General features: G+C 41.3%; 1 pseudogene; it reads right to left on the minus strand.

Moving 5' to 3' along the window:
• LOC102845284 overlaps positions 1–1,079 on the minus strand; it is a 2,326-nt pseudogene extending 1,247 nt beyond the window's left edge.
• Between the last annotated feature and the right edge of the window lie 8,792 nt (positions 1,080–9,871).

The raw sequence follows: 9,871 nt of genomic DNA on the forward strand, positions 1-9,871 counted from the left end.
GCTGGGGGTCCTGGTGCCCCAGACGCTAGGGAGGGGGCAGGCAGAGGGGGCAGCCACGGGCAGCAGGGAGGGCTGAGGCGTGTCAGGGCCGGAGCTCCCGGCAAACACAGTGCCTGGGGGTACAACAGGTGACTGGGAGCCAGAGGCTGGGCTCTGCCCGTTGGTGGCCAGTGGGGATGAGTGACCACGGCTGCGGGCATCCATCATCTCAAGGAAGATCTCGTAGTTCTGGTCCTCGGTCTCCTGCTGCACCACCAGCTCCTCCAGCGTGGCATCGATGTCCAGCTGGTTGGTCTCCAGCTGCCGCAGCAATGTTTCCCTCTGCAGCTGTAGAAATGGGATGTTGAAGAACTTGTGCAGGTACTTGAGGCCAAAGCTGTTCTTCATGGAAGATTCAGCATAGCGGAAGTAGAACGCCCCCAGGGGTCTGTCCAGGTGGTCGATGAGGTCACACACGTCGTCAGGCAGGATGACGCGGTGCTCGCCCATGTCGCGGTAGTTCCCCAGCACGCACACGGGCACTTGGGTCGGCACCTTGGGCAGCTCGCGGAGGATGTAGTTGAAGGTCCACTGCTTGGTGGGAGAAGGGTGGAACAATGAATGAATGGAATCCCCAGAAAAAAAATGTAAACATTATATTAAAGTCACATATTTTAATTAAAAAAAAAACAAAAACAAAAAACAAACATCATGACCACACCATTGCAATTCTTGTATACATCCAGGAACTCGGCGTCCAGGGCCATCTCAGACTCAGCCTCCTGAGGGTCGTTCTCCATTTTCAAGCCATCGCCTCGTTTTTTGCATTTTCCTTTGTGGACCACATCCCAGACTTCCACCTTCACGATGTCATCTGTGGTCTTATAGTTCCAGTGGATGCTGGTGACCTGGATCTCCTATGTGGGGATGTATTCCTCCAGGAACTTCTTCCCTTGCAGCCGATGCCACAGGGCCGTCTTGCCCGTGTTCCTGTCCCCACGGATCACGATCTTCATGTTGTACTGCACCCCCTTGGTGAAGCGCCGCTGCAGCGCCCGGTTCATGGACTGCAGCCCAGCGGGGATGTTCTTGTCCCAGCCCGGAGCGAAGCGGAGGGCAGCCTCGGGCGGGGGCTCTGGGGCTCAGCGGCGGCGGCTGGGCTCCGGGCCCGTGGCCTCCAGCGCAGCGGCTCACCGCGCGTCAGCGCCGCCATCTTGGCGCCGGCGCGGCAGAGGCGTGAGTCTTTTTGTTTCTTGTAGTAATGTTTTATAATTTTCTTTGAAAAGGTTCTTTGTACTTCTGGTTAAATTTATTCCCAAGTATTTAATCTTGTGGTTAGCTGTTGTTAAAGGTATTGTTTCTCTTAGTTCCGGCTCTGTACTCTTTTTGTCGCTGTAGAGAAATCCAACAGGACAGAGCGGAGTTTAGGGCTATTGTACATAGGGTCGCTATGAGTCGCAGGAGACTCGACGGCACATAACAACAACAACAACAACTATCATGTCATCGGCATAGAGGGATAATTTTACCTCCTCGTTGCCTATTTGGATACCTTTTATTCCCTTCTCTTGTCTTATTGCTATTGCTAAGGTTTCCAAAACAATATTGAATAAGAGAGGTGATAGTGGCCATCCTTGCCTAGTTCCGCCATGGTATTTTTGTTTGTTTGTTTTGTCTGTTTTAAAGCCATGGTATATTCAGTTGATTCCTTTGCATCTGAAAGTTTGGCATTGAATAAGGATGAAAGAATAATCAATGGCTTTGAATTGTGATGTGGAAGAATAGTACTGAATAAGACATGTACTGACAAAAACAAACAAGTCTGTCTTGAAAGTAGTGTAACCATGGTGTTCCTTAGAAGTAAGGATGGGGAAATTTCTTCTCACATATTTAGTCTGCAGTCAGCTGTACATGTCACTGTGTGTATGTGTATACAGTTCAAGAGAGTGTTGTATGTGCTAGTATGTGTGCCCTTTGAAAGAGAAAAAAAAAGCTTCTATGCATGTCTCTATATAGACTGGAATTGAGAGACAACTGCCAGAAATATGCAGTGTTTCCTTGCTCTATTCTGATGACTGGCCAAGTATAGGTTTCGCATTAGCATGATCAAGTGCTCTGGGATTCCCATTCTTCTCAGATCAGCCACAGTGTTGTGATTCACACAATCAAAGGCCTTTGCATAATCAGTGAAACATAGATAGATGTTCCTCTGATACTCCCTGCTTTGAGCCAAGATCCATCTAACATTAGCTACAGTATCCCTAGCACCAAGATCCCTTCTAAACCCAGCCTGGAAATCTGGCAATTCTCTGTTTATGTGTTGTTCCAGTCATTTTTGCATAATCTTCAGCAGAAACTTGCTTGCATGTGATATTAATTGCTGCTGTTATGTGCCATTGAGTTGCTTGCGACTCATAGCGACCCTATGCACAACAGTCCTAAACTCTGCTTTGTCCTGTGCCAATTGCACCGTCCTGACATCCTGATTACCCCAGTCACTGAATCAATCCACCTCAGAGAGGACCTTCCCCTCCTGCTCTGTCCCTTCACCCTCCCAAGCATGATATCCCTCTTCAAGGACCGGTCTTTCCTTACAACATGCCAAAGCATGTTAAATGAAGCCTCAGAATCCTTGCCTCCAGGGAGCCCCCCAGTTTAACCCTTTCCAGGATGAATCTGTTTGTTTTCCTAGCAGTCCATGGTACCCTCAATACTCTTCTCCAGCACCACAGCTCAAAGGCATCAATTCTCCTTCTATCTTCCCTAGTCATTGTTCAACTCTCTGATGCATAACAAGTGATTGCGAAGACCATGGCCTGTATCAGATGCACCTTAGTCTCCAGAGAGACACCATTGCTCTTCAGTACTTTGGAGAGGTCCCTAACAGCAGACTTTCTCATGGCAATGTGCCTTTTAATTTCCTGGCTGCTGGTGCCAAGACTGTTGACTATGGAGCCAAGCAAACTAAAGCTGTGAACAATCTCAATCTCTTCACCATCCATCCTGATGCTGCCAATTGGTCCAGTGGTGAGAATCTTTGTCTTCTTGACATTGAGCCTCAATCCATATTGAAGGCTGCCCTTGACCCTTTGCAGCAAGTGCTTCAGGGCCTACTCAGTTTCAGCAAACAGGGTTGTATCATCTGCATATCGCAGATTGTTAATAGATCTTCTACCAATCTTGACCCCACATTTCTCCTCATAGAGCCCAGCCTCCTGGATAATCCGTTTTGCATACAGCTTGAAAAGGTATGGAGACAGGACACATCCCTGGCATACACCCTTCCCAATTTTGAACCATTCAGTGTTTCCTTGCTCTGTTCTGACGACTGCCTCTTGGTCCAAGTATAGTTTTCTCATTAGCATGATCAAGGGTTCTGGGGTTCCCATTCTTCTCAGAGTCAGCCACAGTTAGTTATGATCCATACAGTCGATAATTTCTGCACTCTGTTGGATCACTTTTCTTTGGAATGGGAACAAATATAGATCTCTTCCAGTCATTTGGCCAAGTGATTGTCCTCCAGATTTCTTAGAACAACTTGATCAGAACATCTAGGGCAGCATTTGTTTGTTGAAATATGTCAGTTGGTGTACCATCAAGTCCTGGGCCTTATTCTTTGCCAATTCCTTCAAAGCAGCTTGAACTTCTTGCTTCATTACCGTAGGCTCTTGCTTATATATTGTTTTATGAAATTCTTCTGTGTTTACCGGTTCCCTTCTGTACAGTGACTCTATACTCTTTCCATCTTCTTTTAAAACTTTCTGGATCATTTAATATTCTGTTCAAAATATCCTGAAGTATTGCAACTTGAGGTTTGAATTTGTTCTTCAGTTCCTTGAGGTGAGCAAGTTCAGGGCTTTTTTTTTTTTTTTTCCTGACTCCAGGTCCTTGTACATATCGTTGTATACTTTGTCTTCCCAAGCTGCCTTTTGAAATCTTCTCTTCAGCTACTTAATATATTGATTTCTTCCCTCTGCTTTGGCTTCGTGGTGCTCAAGTGCAATATTCAGAGTCTCTTCTGACATCCACTTTTGGTCTTTTCTTCATCCTCTTTTTAATGACTTTTTGCACTCTTCCTGGATGATAGTCTTAATATCCTCCCACAACTCATCTGGTATTCGCTCATTAGTGTTAAAGGCCGCAAATCTATTCCTGAGATGGTTTTGAAACTCAAGTGGGATAGACTCAAAGTATTATTTTCGTTCCCACGGATTTGATTTAATTTTCCTCCGCTTCAGCTTGAACTTGCATATGAATAGTTGGTGGTCTCTTCCACAATCAGCATCTGCCATAGTTTTCACAGCTAATATTGAGTTTCCCCAGCAATTCTTTCTACAGATGTATTCTGATTAATCTGATTAATTCTGATGTAATCGCAATCTGCTTCCTTCAGGTGAAAATCACGTGTATAATCTGTGTTTATGTTTCTTATAAAAATGTATTTTAAATGAATAAATCGTTGATTGTGCAAAGTTCATTATATCTCCAGCTTCATTTCTATCACCAAGTCCATGTTTTCCGACTACTGACCCTTCTTCTCGGTTCCCAATTTTTGCATTCCAGTCACCTATTTTTATTAATGCATCTTGCTTGCATGTTTGATCAATCTCTGACTGCAATGGTTGGTAGAATTCTTCTATTTCCTCTTCTTTGGCTCTGGTTCTTGATGCATATATCTGAGTGGTAGTGGTATTCACTGGATTTCCTTGTATGTGTATAGATGTTATCTTGTCGCTCATAATATTGTATTTCAAAAAGCATCTAAAATGACTTTTTAACTGTGAAAGCAACCCCATTTTCCTCACCTTTTCATCTCTGCCATAATTGATCACCTGATTGTCTTACTCAAAATGCCCCATGCCAGTCCGTCTCATCTTGCCAATACCTAGTATGTCAATATTTTTTCATTTCATTTCTTCCTTAACAATATCTAATTTTCCTACACTCATGGTTTTCACATTCCATGTTCCAATCACTAGTGTCTGCTTATAACTGGTCCTCTTCCTTTGTATTTCCATGGTTGAAAGCTCCACCTCAGTTGCACTATCTGCTAGTCTAAGTGTGTTCTATTGTACATAGGATTTTTGGAGGACTGTTATTTTGGTAGTGAATGGTCAATCCCAATTGTAGAAATAATTAATAGTTTCAGTGTTGTCACCACCCTTGACACAAGTGTCTAGACCCACCCATTTCCCTGCTCCACCAATATTTCCTTCTACTCCACCTACTCCCTTCAATACCTATCTCCCCTTATCCAGCCTTTGATCTGAAAGCTTATATCTAGAGCTTTATGGGCTTCTGTGATTCCAAACACTTCAAGTTACTGCCAATTTGTTTATGGCATGGCCAGTGTCTCTTAAGATTAGGGATAATGTTTCCCAAATAAGGGTGATGTGTCTTGTAGATCTGGTATATAGTGGTGTTTTCCTGGTCTAAGGGCCTCATGCCCAAGGGCCCTCATGATTGCAGACTCCACCTTGATCCAGGGACTTCTGGGTCATGCAGCATGCATGTTTGGTGAGAGGAGAGGTGTATACCAGGAATGTATCCTATACCCATACCTTCTCAATCTATTTGTAGAACAGATTATCTGGGAGGCTGGGCTCTATGAGGAGAAATGTGGCATTAGGATTGGAGGAAGATTCATCAACAGTCTTCGACATGTAGATGACACATCCCTGATTTGCAGAAACTGAGTAGGACCTGAAGCTCTTGCTGCAGAAGGTCAAGGACTGTAGCCTTCGATATGTATTGAGGCTCAATATCAAGAAGACAATGATTCTCACCACTGGGCCCATTGGCAACATTAGGATCGAAGGTGAAGAGATTGAGATTGTTAACAGCTTTAGTTTGCTTGGCTCCACAATCAACACTCTTTTCACCAGCAGCTAGGAAATTAAAAGATGTATTGCGATGGGAAAGTCTGCTGTTAGAGATCTCTACAGAGTACTGAACAGCAACAATGTCACTCTGAGACTAAGTATTTCCTGATACAGGCCTTTGCAATCTCTTGCTATGTGTCAGAGAGCAAGACAATGACTAGGGATGATAGAAGGAGAATTGATATCTTTGAGTTGTAACGTTGGAGAAGAGAGTTGTCTATAACATGGACTAATAAGAGATTGAACAGTTTCGTTCTGGAGAGGGTTATGCCAGACTACTCCTTGGAGGCAAGGATTGTTAAGCTTCATCTGACATACTATGAACATGTTTTGAGGAGGAACCAGTCCTTGGAGAGTGTCATCATGCTTGGGAGGGTGGAGTGACAGTGCAGGAGAGAAAGACCCTCGATGAGATGGATTGATTCAGTGACTAGGGTAATGGGGGTAGGTGTTTTGGAGACAGTGAGATTGGCACAAGATAGAGTAGGTTTTAGGGCTGTTGTATGAGTCGCAGGTGACTTGATGGCACATACTGAACAACAAACATTCCTTAGTCTTTCTTTTTTTCCCTACTCCCCCCTCCCCATATAATCAGTTATGCATATCCCGTTCCAGATTGTTAATTGCAATATACGTAATATCTGGTGATTCATTCATTTCAGGCTGATCTTTCCTTCCCACGTTCCATTATTGTGTGCATTATCTATCAATTATTTTCCAGTTCTTCCAATGTCCCACCCCCATCCCATTTAAAATTGGCTACTACCCTCTTTTTAGAGCAGTTGACTTATATGATATTTGCCCTTTTGTGACAGTTATTTCACTAAGCAGTATATGCACTAGAATTGTCCATTTTGTGCAGTGTTTTATGAAGTCTTCATTGTTTTTCAGTGCTCTGTAATAATTCCTTGTTTGGATGTACAACAGTTTATCCATCCATTTATGGGCACTTGGGCTGATCCCATGTCCTTGCTATTGTGAATAATGCTGTGACAAACATGAATGTAAATACATGTGAGTATGTCGCAGCTTTTATTCTTTTTTTAATTTTATTATTTTTGTGTGAGTGTACCATCAAATCAGATCTGACTGGTACAGGAGGAGATTGTCCCTCCTTCACCGGCAGAGCATCTGGTGGATTCGAAGCATGCGCCTCTGGGATTGTAGTTGCAGCTCCTTACCACTAGGCCACCAGAGTTCCCCTGCAGCTTTTATTCTTAAGGCTAAATTCCCAGTAGTGAAAAAGCTGGATGTTGTAATCTCCCCATTTGCTCTATTTCTGGGTTCTCAATTCTGTTCCATTTGTCTATGTGCCTATCATTGTACTAGAACCATGCTGTTTTGGTTACTACCACTGTGTTTTTAGAACAGGAAGTGCTATACCTCCCACTTAATTTTTCTTTTTGTGAATTGCTTTGCTTATTTGAGGTCTCTTTCCTTTCCAAGTAAAATTGAAAATTTCCCTTTCAGTCTCCTTGAAAAATGAATTTGGTATCTGGATTAGGATATTGCAATGAACATGTAGATTGCTTTTGGTAGGATTGTCATTTTCACAATATTGAGTTTCCATGAACAGGGCAATTGTCCCATTGATTTAGAAGTTTTGTTTTATGTAGTTTTATTTTTACAGGTCTTTTGTGTCTCTGGTTAGGTTCACTCCCAAGTATCTCAGTCTGTGGTTGGTAAATGGTATTGCTTTCTTAATTTCCTTCCTTGAGTTGTCTTTGTTACGTAGAGGAATCTGATTGTTTTTGGATATTAGTCTTATATCTTGCACTCTTCTAAACTTGTCTACTAACTCTTACAGTTTTCTATAGAGTGTTTGGGGTTTTCTGTGTTCACTATCATATCAACATCATATAGTGACAGTTTAACTATCTCTTTGCTGATCTGGATGTCTTTTATTTCCTTCTGTGTCATATTGCCCTAGCAAGAACTTTCAATACAATATTTAATAGAACTGGTGACAGTGAGCATCTTTGGCTGGTCCCTGTTCTCAAGGAAAATGCTTTTTGTTTCTCTACATTGAGAATAATACTAGTTTTACATATATAATTTTCACTATATTGAGGAAATTCCATTCTATTCCAATTTTGCTTATCAGGAAGGGCTATTAGATTTTGTCAAATGCCTTTTCTGCATCAGTTGCTAAGAACATATGGTTCTTGTTATTTGCTTTGTTAATAAAGTGAATCATGTTAATTGTTTTTATTGTGTTGATTGTTGATTATTTTTCTTGTGTTACATACCTGTTATAAATCCCACTTGGCCATGAGCAAGTATTTTTTTATATGTGCTTTTGGATTCTATTGGCTAGGATTTTGTTAAGGATTTTTCTATCTATATTCATGAGAGATATTGGTCTGTACTTTTCTTTCTTGGTAATATCTTTGCCTGATTTTAGCATTAGGGTTATGTTTGCTTTTCTAGAATGACTACTTTCAAATTTTGAGGAAATGTCACACAACCTGCCATAAGGTTTTACCACCTCAAATCTCTAGCAGTAATGAATGAGATTTCCATTCTCTCCACATCCTAACTAGCATTTGTTGTTTGCTGTCCTGTTTAAATTTGCTTTTGTTGCTAGGGTGAGATTATATTTGATATCTCATTATTTCTATCTTCATTTCTCTAACAGTTAGATTGTGAACATTTCTTCATGTGTTTATTGCCACCTGAATATCCTCTTTAGTGATATTCTTTTTGGTGAAGAATCTTTTAATATCTTCCTCCCATTTTGTATTTAAGTTGTTTGTCTTTTTGTGGTTGTTGTTGAGATGCTAGATTATTCTGTACATTTTAAATATGAATTTCTTATATGCCATTCTTAAGTATTTTTATCATCTGCATGCTTTCTATTTTTAATTTTTAAATTTTTTTAATTGAGATTTTTATAAAGGTTAATTAAGAACTTGAATTTCATTTCATTCATTGTTCCATTCCTTTTTCTCCCAGCCCACCTACACCAGTTGGCTTTTCTCTTTGAAAAGAAAATTTTTTCATTGTTGTACCCACCCCTACCCCAGTCCACTTTACTGTGCAGCTCTTATTTTGGACTGTTGTCATGCAAATAATTCCTAATCATATATTCCTTTTAAGCAGTTCTTTTCCTCATCTGTTTCAAAGCACTGTACATTATTTAGCCCATCTTTTCTTAGTTTCCCCCAAACCTCGATGTCTGTCCTGCTTTATAAATGATGGCATTATGCAATGTTTGTCTTTTTGTGACTGAGATATTTCACTCAACATTATATCCTTCAAGGTCACCCATTTTGAATAACATTTCATGAGTTCCTTATTTTTCAATGCACTACAGTATTCCATTGTGTGAATATACCACAGCTTTTCTATTCATTCATTTGTTGATGGGCACTGGGGTTGTTTCCAACTCTTCACTATTGTGCATATATCTGCTTGGGTGGCAGTTCTGATTTCTTTAGGGTATATTCCCAGTAGTGGAATTGCTGGGTCACTTGGTATACTATTTCCAACTTTTTGAGAAAGCACCATACTGCTTTCTATAATGATTGTACCATTTTACACTCGCACCAACAGGAAATACATATTCCAGTTTCTCCACAACCTCATCAGCATTTGTTGTTTGCTGCTCTATAGAATTGTGCTATTCTTACTGGGCTGAGATAATATCTTACAGTTGTTTTTATTTACATCTCTCTTAGAACTAGGGATTTTGAGCATTTTTTCATGTGTTTGTTGGCCACCTGAATGTCTTCTTTGGTGAAGAGTCTGTTCATCTCCTGTGCCCATGTTTCAACTGGGATCTTTACCTTTATCTTGCTGTGTTGCTCAAGTATTTTATAAATTCTAGATATAAGTCCCTTATTACACATGTTATTGTTGTTGTTTGTTGTTGTTGTTATGTGCCGTCGAGTCGCCTGCTACTCATAGCAACCCTATGTACAACAGCCCTAAACTCCGCTCTGTCCTGTGCCAATCGCACTGTCTCTGACACTCCCATCTCAATTATCCCAGTCACTGAATCAATCCAC

This window comes from Elephantulus edwardii, unplaced genomic scaffold (assembly GCF_000299155.1).
Source record: "Elephantulus edwardii isolate Elephantulus edwardi_28Jun2011 unplaced genomic scaffold, EleEdw1.0 scaffold00341, whole genome shotgun sequence".
Lineage (NCBI taxonomy): Eukaryota > Metazoa > Chordata > Mammalia > Macroscelidea > Macroscelididae > Elephantulus > Elephantulus edwardii.